The 14,436-nt window shown below is 47.4% G+C and overlaps 1 protein-coding gene across 1 annotated transcript in view; it reads left to right on the top strand.

Annotated features, from left to right (window-relative positions):
- The first annotated feature begins 7,328 nt into the window (after positions 1–7,328).
- Positions 7,329–14,436, top strand: part of ARHGAP35 (Rho GTPase activating protein 35) — a 122,467-nt gene continuing 115,359 nt past the window's right edge. Inside the window, exon 1 of the mRNA XM_021681351.1 lies at positions 7,329–7,453. The gene's annotated coding sequence lies outside the window, so the exon portion shown is untranslated. The remainder of the gene's footprint in view (positions 7,454–14,436) is intronic.

The following is a 14,436-nucleotide window of genomic DNA, read 5'->3' as shown; positions in this document are numbered from 1 at the left end:
TTCTTTCTTTCTTTCTTTCTTTCTTTCTTTCTTTCTTTCTTTCTTTCCTCCTTTCTTCCTTTCCTTCTTTCTTTTAGGAGGCTCCACCTCCAGCATGGAGCCCAATGTGGGGCTTGAACTCATGACCTTGAGATCAAGACCTGAGCTGAGATCAAGAGTTGGATGCTTAACCGACTGAGCCATCCAGGCACCCCTAGGGTTTTTATTTTTTATTTTATTTTATTTTTTTCTGTTCCAGAATCCAATCCAGGATCACAGGTGGCATTTAATTATCATGTTCCCTTAGCTTTCTTTAATCCGGAACAGTCCCCTTGCTTTGTCAGTATTTCAAGACACTGACATTTTTGAAGAGTGCACATCAGTTACATTACAAAATGTCCCTTCATGTGGTTTTGTCTGGTATTTCCTCATGATTAGATCCAGGTTTGACATTTGGGGCAGGAATATCACAGAAAGATCCTTTGTTCTTCTCAGAGTATCCCATGAGGGGTGTGTGATGCTGGTTTGTCTCATTCTTGGTGAGTTTGATCATTTGGCTAAGGTAATGTCTACCACATTTTTCTTTTTAAAAATTATGTGATCCACCTGATACCAAACACATAAGCAACACAAGAAAAAAAAAAAACTGTGCATCAAAATTAAAACCTTTTGGGGACGCCTGGATGGCTCTGTTAAGTGTCTGCCTTCGGCTCAGGTCATGATCCCAGGGTCCTGGGATCGAGCCCCGCATCGGTCTCCCTGCTCAGCGGGAAGCCTGCTTCTCCCTCTCCGAAACCCTCTGCTTGAGTTCCCTCTCTCGCTGTGTCTCTCTCTATCAAATAAATAAATAAAATATTTTAAAATTAAAAACTTTTGTGCATCAAAGGACACTATCAAGAGAGTGCAAAGACAACCCATAGAATGGAAGAAAATATTTGCAAAGCATATATCTGATAAGAGATTGATATCCAGAATATATGAAGAACTCCTGCCGCCCAACAACAACAAATCTCAATTTAAAAATGGGCAAAGGATTCGAATAGACATCTCTCCAGAGAAGATATACAAATAGCAAATAAGGATAGGAAAATGTGCTCAACATCACTAGTCTTCAGGGAAATGCAAATGAAAGCCACATTGAGATACCACTTCCCAACGTTTAGGATGGCTATCATCAAAAACAAAAGAAAACAAGCACAAAAAGCAGTAACAAGTGTTGGCAAGGATATGGGAAAACTGGAACCCTTGAACATTTCTGGTGGGAATGGAAAATGGTACATCCACTGTGGAAAACAGTTTGGTGGTTCCACAAAAAAGTTAAATGTAGAATTACCACATGATACAGCAATTTTATGCTTAAGTATATATTCCAAATGACTGAAAACAGGGATTCAAATACATGTACACCAACGTTCCTAGAGCATAATTCACAATAGCCAAAACCCCAAAATGTCTCTTAACAGATGAATGGATAAGCAAGATGTCATATATACAATGGAACATGATTCAATCTTAAAAAGGAATTAAATTCAAATCCATGCTGCAACATGGATGAAACTTGAAAACATGGTGCTAGGTGAAGTAAACCAGACATGAAGGAACAAATGTATGATTTCACTTATTCTTTTTAAAGATTTCATTTATTTATTTGTCAGAGAGAGAACACGCACACAAGCAGTGGGGAGCGGCAGGCAGAGGGAGAAGGAGGCTCCCCACTGAGCAAGGAGCCTGATGTCGGACTCGATCCCAGGACCCTGGGATCATGACCTGAGCTGAAGGCAGACACTTAACCGACTGAGCCACCCAGGCAGCCCTATGTTATTTACATTATACCACAATGAAAATGTTACAAGATTTATATTAAAAAAAAAATCTTCACAACTCAGATGTAGCTATCACCAGTACAGCATTTACTATGTTCCAGGCATTTTTCTAAGCAATTCGCTTATTGAAACCTCAAAACAAGCCTGTGAGTTAGGTATTAATATTATCAACCCCATTTTATTTTATTTTTTTAAGATTTTTATTTATTTATTCATGAGAGACAGAGAGAGAGGCAGAGGGAGAAGAAGGCTCCCCAAGGAGCAGGAAGCCCGATGCGGGACCCGACCCCAGGACCCCGGGATCATGACCTGAGCTGAAGGCAGACGCTTAACCATCTGAGCCACCCAGGCGCCCTCAGCCCCATTTTAAAGATGAGGAAATTGAGGTGCAGAGAAGTTGAGTAACTTGCCCAAGGTCACACAGCTATTGTAAATGGTGGAGGTGAGATTCTAGTCCAGGCATTCTGGCTCCAGAGTCAATGCCTCGGGCCACTATACTATGCTGCATTCATGTGAGTATATAGAGAGGTCTGGAAGAAAACACATTTCTGAAGAGGTAAGTGGGATGGGGATGAATACGCCATGGAGACTGAATTTTATCTAGAGTATTTTAATTTCTTGCAAGGACAAGAAATTCATGCAGTATTGCATAATTTAAAATAAATAAAGAAGATAATCTATAACAGTGGGGAAATGGGCAAAAGACTTGAATAGCACTTCACAAAAGATGCTGTTCAGATGGCTTATATAGCCATGGAAAGATGCTCAACCTCAGGAATCATTGGGGAAAGACAAATTAAGACTACAAAGGATACAACTACAGAACCATTAGGATGGCCAAAATTAAATTTAAAAGATGGAAAAGGTGAAGCAGTTGAAATTCTTACACATAACTCCTGTGATGGAAATTGGTACATCCACTTTGGGGAAGGTGAACACACGCACACTCGGTAACCAGCCGTTTCACTCAGGTACGTAGCTAGCAGAAACAAATACATATGTTTACCAAAAGACTTATTTATTTATTTATTTATTTTTAAAGATTCCATTTATTTATTTGACAGAGAGAGACACAGCGAGAGAGGGAACACAAGCAGGGGGAGTGGGAGAGGGAGAAGCAGACCTCCCGCGGAGCGGGCAGCCCCATGCAGGGCTCGATCCCAGGACCCTGGGATTATGACCCCAGCCGAGGACAGATGCTCAACGACTGAGCCACCCAGGCGCCCCAAAAGACATATTTATTTAAATATTTATTTATTTATTCGAGAGAGAGAGTGAACACGAGCGGGAGTGGCAAAAAGAGAAGGAGAGAGAATCTCATGCAGACTCCACACTGAGCGAGGAGTGGACTGGGGGCTCGATCTCATGAAATCATGACCCTGAGATTATGACATGAGCCCAAACCAAGAGTCAGACGCTTAACCATAACTGTGCCACCCAGGCACCCTATCAAAAGACATATTCTAGATTGTCAGAGCAGCACTATTCATAATAGCCCCCAAATGGAAATTACCCAGATGTTCACCGACAATAGAGTGGATAAATATACTGTATTTCATTCACGCAGTGGAATACTACACAGCATTGAGAATGAACAAGCTATAGCTACACCCAGTAACGTCGATGAATCTAACAATGTTGATTAAAATAGGCCATATTTTGGGGCGCCTGGGTGGCTCAGTCGTTAAGCGCCTGCCTTTGGCTCAGGTCATGATCCCAGGGTCCTGGGATCGAGCCCCGCGTCGGGCTCCCTGCTCCGCGGGGAGCCTGCTTCTCCCTCTGCCACTCCCCGTGCTTGTGTTCTCTCTCTCGCTGTGTCTCTCTCTGTCAAATAAATAAATAAAATCTTTAAAAAAAAATAAAAGAGGCCATTTTTGGTATAATTTCATTTATATAAAGTGTAAAAACGGGCAAAATTAATCTACAGCCATAGAAATCAGGATAGATTTTTGTCGTGGGGGGAGGGGAGTGACTGGACGGGGTCCGGGGGATGGGCTTCTGAGAGGTGGGTCACATTCTGTTTATCTGGGTGCAGGTTACAGGCGGTGTGTTTCTTTGTTAATTATTCATCGAGCTGTACACTTGTGATTTGTGTACTTCTCGGTATCCATGTCATCTTTCCATTTTCAAATTCTATAGAAATTGAGAAGTTCATCATCCATCCTTCCATCAGCTATTTAGTGCGTGCCCACTACCTGTCAGCCACTGGCCGGGGCCACGGGATCCAGCAGTGAATCCGAGCATCCCCGCCTCCCGTTCCTTCCTCGCGATTGGCTGCCCTTCCGACCAATGGCGGAAGAGTTCAGCGCTCTCTGACATCCCCCGCGGCATCAGCGAGACGCTGCTTCCCCAGTTCGGTTTATAGGAGGCGCTGTGAGCTCACTGACTTTTGGACGAGCGCAGACCTGGTCTCCACCCTGTCTGATTCTTTCAGGCTCTGAGGAATGTAGAGAGAATTTGCTCCAGCACATTCACCCTCTTTGCAAAACTCTTTTGTGAATTTTTCTGGCTGTGCCTCTCTCCGATCAGGGTCCAGCACCCCGGATCCCGCCTCGTACCTACCCTGCCTCTCTGGCTGGTGTGACATCCAGTCCTTGGGGCCTTTCGGGGTGATGCTTGGTAAATCTTGACAGAGGCCCAGGCCAGCAGTCGGCACTTCTGTCAGCTAATTGTTTACTCGGTTGTTTATTTATCCTGGAGTGGAGACTAGCCGGGTGTGCGGGGGCGGCTGCCCCCAGGGAAGCCTGCTTCCTGTGGTAGGCTTGCTCAGCTAACACCGGCCCTCCAGCGCACTGGAAAGAATTGCAGAGCTGGGAAGGCTTGCCCCTTGAAAGTTCCGATCATTCAGTCAAGGAAACACTGCATGAGCCCCTGCCTCGTGCCTTGACCTGTGTTGGATACATCAACATTGGCTGAGACAGTCCCGGCCCTGCCCTCACGGGGTTCACAGTCAGGTGAGAAAGACCCATCACCAGACAGGGAAAACCCAGAGCGGTCAGGGATTGGATGGAGGACCCCAAGGGGCTCTGGGAGTGTAGAGGGAGTGCCTGAGCAAGCCTGTGGGTTAAGAGGGCCTTCTGGATGAGGGGTCATATGAACTAGTGTCAGAAAGAGGGGTAGGAGTTAGTCATTAGACAAGGACTCTGTCCTTTCAGCCATCCCCATTGTTTAGTATGGGATTCATTCATTTATTCATTAAGGCGTATTTATTGTGGGCCATTTACCAGACTGAAGAAATGGCCAGACAGAGTCCCTGCCTTCAGAGGGCTCACACATAAAATGGGGATACCACTACAGAACTTCAGGCCCTGGTGGAGTGCTATGAAGAAGTAGTAAGTTTGTAGTCATCAGACCCCCACTGTCGGGTTTAATTTCAAATCTGCCACTGACTAGCTGTGTAACCTCCGTGTGTTTTAGTTTAGTAGAACCATAACAACTATAACATACAAATAAAATGTTGAGGATTAAGTGAGTTAATATGTTTAAAGTGTTTTAGAATGTCATCTAGCATAAAGTACTGTTTTCATCAAATAAGGAGTCAGACCGACCAAATCTGGGAGGCCACTCTGAGGAAGTGATGTTAAGCTGAGACTCAAAGGACAAGGTAGAATTGACAGGCTCCAAAAGACAGGGAGAGGGACATTTAGGTCCAGAGTGAAGCCAGTGTTCTTTATTGTGGGTGCTGTCAGTTCACAGTCTTTCCAAGAATCGAACCACTTGAACAGTGCATTGGAGTTATAAAGATATTGATTTGTGGGGAATCTGCTGTTCCCTTAAGTGATCTCAAAATCATTTATAAACCAAGGTTTGCGGTGACAGCGTAAAGAAAACCTGGGCCATGCACTTGATTAGTTTGGCTTATAGAACTTAGACTTTTAAGACAACAAAAACCAGTCACAGACATCTAAAAATCAGATTATATGCCTAAAAACCGCTAAGTTAAAAAAGTCAAGGGAAAGGACTCTGATCAGTAACCAAAAAACCTTTATTTAATGGATATTTTAAAACTTGAGGGCATGAGGGGCACCTGGATGGCTCAGTCAGTGGAGCATGTGACTCTTGATCTCCGGGGTGTGAGTTTGAACCCCATATTGGCCATAGAGATTACTTAAAAAAAATAATAAATAAAATAAAAAGGAATAAAGTTTAGCACTTTACAAATATATCTCATTTAATTCTCTCAGCAACCCTATGAGGGAGGTACAATTATTAATCCACTTTGTGAGGAAATAAACGCAAACTATAATAGGAAACAGCCCTTCTTCATGCATTCCGTAAATATTGACTCGGTGCCCAGAACGCTCATCTTCCACCATGCGTACTTCCGGAGGGGTCCCAGAGGAACCCCTCCTCAGTTCAGAAGAACTTAAAGGTTATGGCGGTGCCCCTTCCCATCACTACTGTTTACACTGCACGGGCCGGAACTGACATTTGATTTGCAGTCATTTGCACAATGCTGACTTGGAGGTCAGGCCTGCACGCAGGAGCAGACCCTTGTCCCTCTCCCGGATTTCGAGCGATCACAGAACCCAGAGCAAGTAGTATCAACGTGCGCGTTGCCTGCAGATTTTCTTCATTGCCGAGGGAAAGAGCACGCGCTCCCTAGCCCTGCCCCTTCTTCCGGAACGACAAATTGCCAGGCTTGGAATGGGCTGAGACGGGCCACGCCTCCTCGTGCTCCCCAATCAACTCCCTCGCTGGGTGTTCTCCCTTCTCCTCAGCACCTCCCCACCGCCCCACGCTACGTCGCTCCATCTCACCTCCTCCGTTATCCCAGGGGCTGAGGCTCGCGCGGCAAACCCACCTCCCCTTGCGTCCCATTGGCTGGTCAGGTCCCGCGCGAGCGGGATCGCGCCCTTCGCCCCCGCCCCCAAAGCCGGGCTGTGCCTCTCCCCTCCCGCTTTCTCCACGAGCCCCCGCCAGGAGGGGATCGGCTGCTTCTGGCGCGCGCAAGGGCGCGCGCTACTCCCGCGGGCCACTCCCTCCGCCTCGCGCCAAGCAGTGCCTCCCGCGCACGCGCACTTGCCCACCCATTCCTTCTGCCGGGTCGCAGGCTGCCTGGTGCTGTCTCGCGCCGCAGCCACCGCAGTAGCGGCATTTCTTTGAGGCGCACGCACATTATGGCCTCCGCGCCCGTTCCCAGCCAGAGGCCGCGGTAGTGGCACTGAGCCCCTTAGGCGCATAGACGCCCTCGCTTCGTCTCCTGCCCGGCGCCGGTTATCCCCTTGCGGCGCGCGCCCAGGGGCCGTTATCCTCCTGCAACGGTTCGCACGCCACGCACGCGCAGTAGCGAGGAGCGCGCGCGCGCGGGAGCGGCGGCTGCAGGAAGGAGGCGCCGCCGCCGCCATTGCGAAGGAGGGAGGGAGCGAGCGAGCGAGGCTGGTCCGCCCTCCCCCTGGTTCCCGCCCCTCCCCCCTTCCCCTCCCCGCCCCCCCGCCCCGAGGGAGAGCCGCGGCGCGGCGGGAGGAGGAGGTGGAGGAGGCGGAGGAGGGAGCCCGCGAGGGAGGGTCCGCCCGGCCCCCCGCCGCCGGAGCCGCCGCCGCCGCCGCCTCAGCCGCCGCTGGACGAGGAACAGCAGAACATGGCGCCGGGGCCGCCGTCGCCGCTGCTGGGATCCTGGAGGCCGGAGCCGCGCTGAGGGCGCCCAGCTGGTGAGTGCGCGAGCTCGCGGGCCCCGGCGGCGAGGCCGGGCGCCGCCCCGCTGCGGGGTCCAAGGGGAGGCGGGGACGGCGGGGCCCGGAGCCCGCGAACAATGGAGGAGCCGGAGGGGGAGGGGAGGGAGCGGCCCCCCAGCCCCCCGGGCCCCGCCGGCCCCGCTGCTTCGCGCTACGGCCCGGCCCGCGGGGCCCGCCCGCCCTTCGGACCTGTCCCTGCTCGCCCCAGCCCTGCTGTCCCCGCGTCTACCCCTACCTTCCGACCCATTTGGGATCTCGGTGTCTGCTTCGGCCACCCCCTCCTCACTTAAGCCACTCTGCTCCCAATTCTGCGCCTCCCCCTTCCCTCTTCCGCCCCTCAGTAATGCCCTTCGCCCCTCATGGACTCTGCAGTGCTCTTGGGACCCACCTCCTCAGTAACCCTTGTGCATCCCTTAATTCTGGACCTTCACTTTGAGATTCGTGACCCGCCTGCCTGCCCCCTCTTCGATTCCAGTCTCACCACCCTCCAGATCTGTTCCCTTCTTTGACCCATCTACTGTTACCCGTCCTCTGTTGCACCGCCAGGAACTGTCCCTCTAGGACCTGCGGTTCCACCTCCTTGGAGATCCATCCGAGACCTTGTTCATCTTGGCACTGCTGCCCCTAGGTCTTCTCCTTGGACTTAATTCCATCTCCCTCTTGGGCCCTACTGCCCACTCGCGGAACCTGCTGCACCCCCGGGATGCCTCTAAGCTCTCTGACCCTTCCATGCCTCTCAGTTCAGTCCCCTGCCCCTTCTCGGACTGGGATGCACCATGCTCACCTCCTCTCCTTTTCAGATCTTGCTCCCGTTTGCCATTCAGACCCTTTTTTTCTCTTCCAGACCTTTCTACCTACCCGATCTGCCCTTTGCCCAATCTCAGATCTTGCTGTGCCCCCTAACCTGCTTGCTTTTCGACTCTGCCTTCCATGAAGCAGCCTCCTCCCCCCTCTATGACCCTGCAGCTCTCATTTCTGCCATTCACTTCTCTGACCTCTCTAACTCAGCCTGTCCGCAGCCTCAGTGCTGCCCAGTGTTCTCCTTGAGGTTTCCTCTCCTCTCCACCTCCTCATTGGCACTGTTGAGCTGTCTCATTCATTTGCTCCCCCTTTCTTTGACCTGTTTCCCCTTCACTTCTTCTCTGCTTGAGACCTGCTTCCAGCCTCATCTTTCTCTAAGTTCTCTCCTCTCTCCATTTTGGCCCTTCTTAGACTTGCCCTTTACCACACTAAATCTTTGATAACTTCTCCGACCCATCGCCCCCTTTCCTTCCCATTTCGCTGCATCTCAAAGACCTGCCCCAGATCCTTTTTGCACTTGCTCTTTCATTTGTTCAGCTATGCCGCATCCGCTCTAACGTTTTTCTCCCAGCTCTGCTCCTTTTGGAGCTGTCCACTTGCCCACCTATCTTTTTGACCCATTTTAGCTTTACTATTGCTGTTCCTTGTTGGAGTGGTTCTCTTTAATCCTGGTCTTCTGGTAATTGCATCCCACCTGTGTCTCTCTCAATTCTAAGTTTTCTACCTGACCTCCTCCTCCCCCCACCATTTTGATTCAGCCCTCAACCTCCACTCTTCCCTTTCTTGTATTTGTTCTCCCTCCTTTGTCTTGCCTTCTAGCTCCTTTTTGAGTTCTCTTTCTCCCAGTGCTGCCCAGTAGTAGGGATATCTTCTCAACCATTCCTTCCTATCACCGGCTGCCTCCCCACCCCCCCAGCTCCCTCTTGGAGCCATTTCAGTTCTTGGATAGATTCTCCCTCCCTTTTGATACCCAATTCCCAATTCTGTTCCTCGTTGACTTGTTTCCTCACCTTTTCTTTCCGTTTGTATCCTGACAATCTCCTTCTCTTCCCATTAGGTTCCTGTCACGCTTGCTTCTCCCAGCTTTCCACCCTTGACCCGCCCATTCCCGCTGAGTGCTTCCTCTCTTGAGGCTTGTCTTCCTCTAGCCTCCAGTCCTCAGCTTTGGAGGGGAAGGGGCTGGGTTGGGCCTAGGGTTCTCTAGGCTCTGGTTTAGACTGCAGATCCACTGGGCACCCTGACCCTCAGGGTTTTATCCCCAGGGATCCTGAGATCTGGGTAAATAGGTGGGGGGTGGTTGGCTGGTTACTGCTGTCTGGAGTGGGATTGTCGCCCCCATTTTCCCTACTTCTACCAAGGTTAGTGATGGTGAGGGGTAGGTCTGTTTCCATTGCCCCCCCCCTTTTTTTCCTCATTCCCATCTTGCTCCCCAGCCCCTTCAGATCCCTGGGCTTTGCAGCTTTGTGTCCTTTGGAACGGGAGAGTGCAGCTGTTCACAGGTCTTTCTTTCTCACTTTCCCTCCCTCCTTCTCTGAGCTATTGTAAAGAGACAGTTGTACTCTCTCCCCCCTTCCACCTCCAAGCCAGCACCCCTTAGAAGAACTTAGAAGTGTGCTTTTTTGCCCCGCCCTGACCCATGACAGTCTTATTTTTGTTTTACCTCTGGCTAGGGAAATGCTAGTTCTCAAGTTCTCCCCAATCCCACAGGGGGTAATAGCCCCATTTGGTGTTTACGGCTGTGGGGCTGCAGAAGCTGTAGTCTTGCCTTCTTCCCTAATGGCCTCTGGTTTGCAGTGTGACCTTTGGGAGGGTGGGCTTATTTCTTTTCACCTCTGCCCCAGGAAGGCTCCAGCTTCCTGGTCTTCAAAATGATTACGGCCTGAGTTTGGAAAGCCCGTTGCGGTTGTTTGTTGAAAGAGAGAGTGCCAAGTGTCACTCAGATTTCTGCCCTCTGGTGTTGCAGGCGCTCCCAGCCACAGGAGCTGAATGCCTCTGGGCAAATCCATGCTGGGGGTGGGGGGGCTCTTTGGTGTATGTGGGTGGGCCCTGACAGTCCCCAAGCCTTGTGAGTGATCTGATTTGGTAGAGTGAGGAAAGGGTGCGAGGAACTGGCTGATACGAAAGGATTTTTGGTCTTATTACCTGAGAAATGTACCTTAGCTACCTTTCTTGGAGCTTTTTCTTCAGTGGTCTTATGGTGGGGGTGGGGTTTAGGAAATCTATTCAGAGAAAAAGGTGGTTTTTTTTTTTTTTTTTTTTTTTACGGAAAAGACATCTAACCATTCTCTGTCCTTAACTTGGGAGAAGGAACCTTTGAATGTTCTAGGTTTATTTATTTATTTCTTAAGTAAATCAAAAGCCTGATTTTTTTCCCCGTGGCCTAGGGCAATTGCATATTAAAGCAGCCATCCAGCTGTGAATGAGCATTTACTGGAAGGACTTTATTTCTTAACTGAGCTATGATCAAACTTTGTTTACTTCAGCACTTATTTAGAAATAGTTCTGTGTGAACACTTGAAATAAAAAAGCATTCACTATTATCTACAGAATTGGACCATTGACTCATCAAATGTTAGGGTATTTGTCTATGATACAGTAAGGGGGGCTAGATCATAGATCATATGGTTCCTTTAGCTTCTGAGTTCTTAGAACTTTAAAGTTTCTGACAAGCAGAGTGTGGTAATTTTAAGTATCTACAGCATGTATCTTCACCATTATTATTATTCCCCCCCCCCACCATTATTGACTTACAGAATTTTGGTTCATCTTTCTGTTGATTTCCATTCATTTTTGAATTTTGGCCTTGTGAATCATGATTCAGTGTCTGAATTTTAGAATTTATGTTTTCCATGTTGGTATAAATAGTTGTTATTTATTCTTAATGGGGAAGTGTTAGCTAGTTAAGACAGTTATGTGTGCAGCACTGCTTAAATTTGTGTTTTAGAGTTTTAACATCACTGACAGCACACAAAGTTTCTGCATGGCCAAAGCCTAAGTTTACATAATAGGAAGAGAGGGGACAGAAGAACAAAGGGATGATTTTTCTTCCTAAACTGGTAACTGGTGTTAAAAAGATTGTCAGATTTCTCTGATGGTAGCAGAGGCTCCAACCTCAGTGTCAGCATTTGCTTTCATGATGGAATTGGGTGCTACAGAAATCGGAGGTGGTAGCCTTGGCCTTCTGGAACAGTTAATATGCCAGTCGGGGGTGGGGTGTGGAGCAGGAGATGGCAGTAGATGACTGTTTTCTATGTAGTAACAGGTCTTCAAGGGCTCCTGCAGTGCCGAGAAAATCTTTGTGACACTAGTGTGATCAAAGTTCTTCTCTTTTTTTTTTTAAACTATTCTTTGACCATGTCCCCCTTCCCTTACCCATCTTCTCTTTTTTCTTGGCACGATGAAGGCCAAAGCATTTAGGACAGTGAAAAAAAAAATCAGAAGAGAGTCAAGCTTCTTGATACGAGTTACACGGAAGAAGTTGTCCATGTGCAGATCTGTGGGCCTGATGGTAACTTTTGGCAAAAGACAGCCTGGGAAGAGTGAGGGTTTCACAGATGACCGTAAACTACAGCTTTCATAGGTGTTTCTGCAGTCTCTGTGTGACAGGGAGACACAGCAGGTCAATACCGTTGGAGATTGACACGGTGAGAGTGTTTGTCCATCTCCCTCTGGTATCTTCTGCTTTCACATCTTCAGTTTGTGGGGGCCTTCTGAGAGGTGTTGAGCTTCCTGCAGGGCCTTCCTGTGATCTGCTGTGACTATTGTCATTCACCAGCTAGGTGTCTTAATTTACCCAGTCAATGTGACATTTTATTGACCGTCTAGTCTAGTTGTTTAAAATTTCTTTTTCACGTTATTTGAAATATGTAACTTGGAGATTCTTTACTTGAAGAGGGAAGGTGACTAGCAGAAATCCCTTGGACAGACAACAACTTGAAACAACTTGGACACACAACACAACTTGAAAACCCGTGCCTAGTCTAGTCTCCTGATTTACAGATGGGGAAATGAACTTGCACGGGGCATGGTTAACAGGTTTCCCGTCACAATTGAAGGAGTATTGGAAGTACACGCAGAAGATCTTCTGGTCTTAACCTAATTAGTGGGAACCTTGAACAAATCACTTCACCTCTCTGGGTTTCACATTCCTAGTCTGAAAGCTAGTGTGCTGTCCAGCTCTGGTTGTAGATTCTTGTTGTCCTGAACCACATACCAAGTTAGAGCTGGGACTCGGACTGGACTCCTAGTGCTACTCTTAACCTCTCCATCCCCCCGCAAATCCCCCCCCCAATCAAATCCTGTAGCCCAGAATTGGGGGTAAGTGCTCTTTCTCTGGGGAATGCAGTGAAATGAACTGGATTGCCTTTATTGTATACTTTTTTCAAACATAAACATTGTCTCTTTTCCAGCCATTCATGTGAAAATTAGTTTATAATTTTGGGGGAAAGGGGCATCCAGATTGTATTCACTACATAACTAAAACCATACATCTCTTTTAAAAGCAGTATGGAATCTTTCAAGCTGAGTCATTGTTGACCTAGGCTCTCAAATAGCAGTGTCTGAATAGCACTTGAATTGCTGGTATTAAGAAATGCAAACAAATCATTCATGTTCATCTTCCTGAAAGTTTATTTCTATTTAATATTTGATACAATGCTTTAATGAGGTTTTGTCTATGAAGAATTCTTGAAAATAATTTTTGGCATATGTCAGTCTAATTTTCATTTATTTGCTTCTGTAGTGCTAAGATGAACCATTAAGTTGATATATTAGCAGAGAACCAGGTACTTTCAGCCATGAACCATCATCACAGGAAAGTAATATTTACTTTAGTTGAAAATAGCCAGGCGTGCCTATCTCCTTCATCTTCCTTTATTGAAATGAGCATTTTCATTTTATGAAATTTGTGGCAGTTGTGACTGTTGCATTATGCATCTGTGGTATTTCATACCTTTTTTGCTCTCCTAGTGTCTATGCATTCTTATTTGGAAAATGTCCTTTTGCCGGTCACTATGGTAATATTTGCAGTTGGAAATCAAATTTGAACAATTGAGAGGCAGCTTCCTATGATGTAAAGAATGTTGAATTGATAATGAAGAAACTCAGGCCCTAGCCCCAGCTCTGCTGCTTACTAGCTGTATGACTTTGGCCAAATCATTTTCACTTCTCTTGGCTACAGTTTCTTCGTTTGAAAAATGAAGGGATTATACTAGTTCGTTCCCGTTCTGCCTTATTTTATAGCTAATAATACTTGATTGTTTCCTCTCTCCAGATAGTAAATTCCTTGAGGGTGGGGACCATCATGTATCTCTTACTTCCTGTCACACCTAGCAAAATACCTTGTAGGTATTTTGTAGTAGGCCCCCCACTACATATATGTTGATTGAACCCAAACAGGTGCCAAAGCCTTTTTGTTTTTCTCTTTTGGGGGGTAGGTGGGTGGAGAGATGTGCACCAACTATAATGGCCATTTTTAGGCTTTAAACGCTCAGAGGGCATGCCCTCCTAGTCAGCATTTAATCCTCAAATATACATGATATTGTAAGTGTCCTGACCAGCGTTACACAGCTAAGAGGTTGAAAGCTGTGTTATGAATCTGTGTCTGTCTGATTCCAAGATCTGTGTTTATTTTATTAGTCTGCCTTGTTTCTCTGGGATATAAGAATAAGCTATAGTTCATCCCCTTAAGGAATTTATAGTCAGTTGTGAATGATTAGCTATATGTAACATACGATGGGTTGAAGGAAGTATATGTTGAATAGACTATTCTGATGAATTTCTGCATTCTTGAGAGGCATCCCCACATTAATAGTCTTAAAGGCTTCCGTATTCACAGACTACTGAGCACACAGTTGGTTCTATGGCACACTATACCAAGTACCAGCTTATCTAGCCAGTATGTTGAGAAAGTCGAGCATTTGATTTCTTTTTTTTTTTTAAGATTTTATTTATTTATTTGAGAGAGAGAATGAGAGCACAAGAGGGAAGAGGGCAGAGGGAGAAGCAGACCCCCTGCTGAGCAGGGAGCCTGATGTGGGACTCTATCCTGGGACTCTAGGATCATGACCTGAGCCGAAGGCAGTCGCTTAACCAACTGAGCCACCCAGGCGCCCAAGCATTTGATTTCTGACCTGGATTCACACCCGGGTATAACGTGT

Source organism: Neomonachus schauinslandi, chromosome 16 (assembly GCF_002201575.2).
Source record: "Neomonachus schauinslandi chromosome 16, ASM220157v2, whole genome shotgun sequence".
Classification (NCBI taxonomy): Eukaryota; Metazoa; Chordata; class Mammalia; order Carnivora; family Phocidae; genus Neomonachus; species Neomonachus schauinslandi.
Note: the sequence above shows the minus strand (reverse complement) of the source record. Positions and strands in the feature narration are given on the sequence as shown.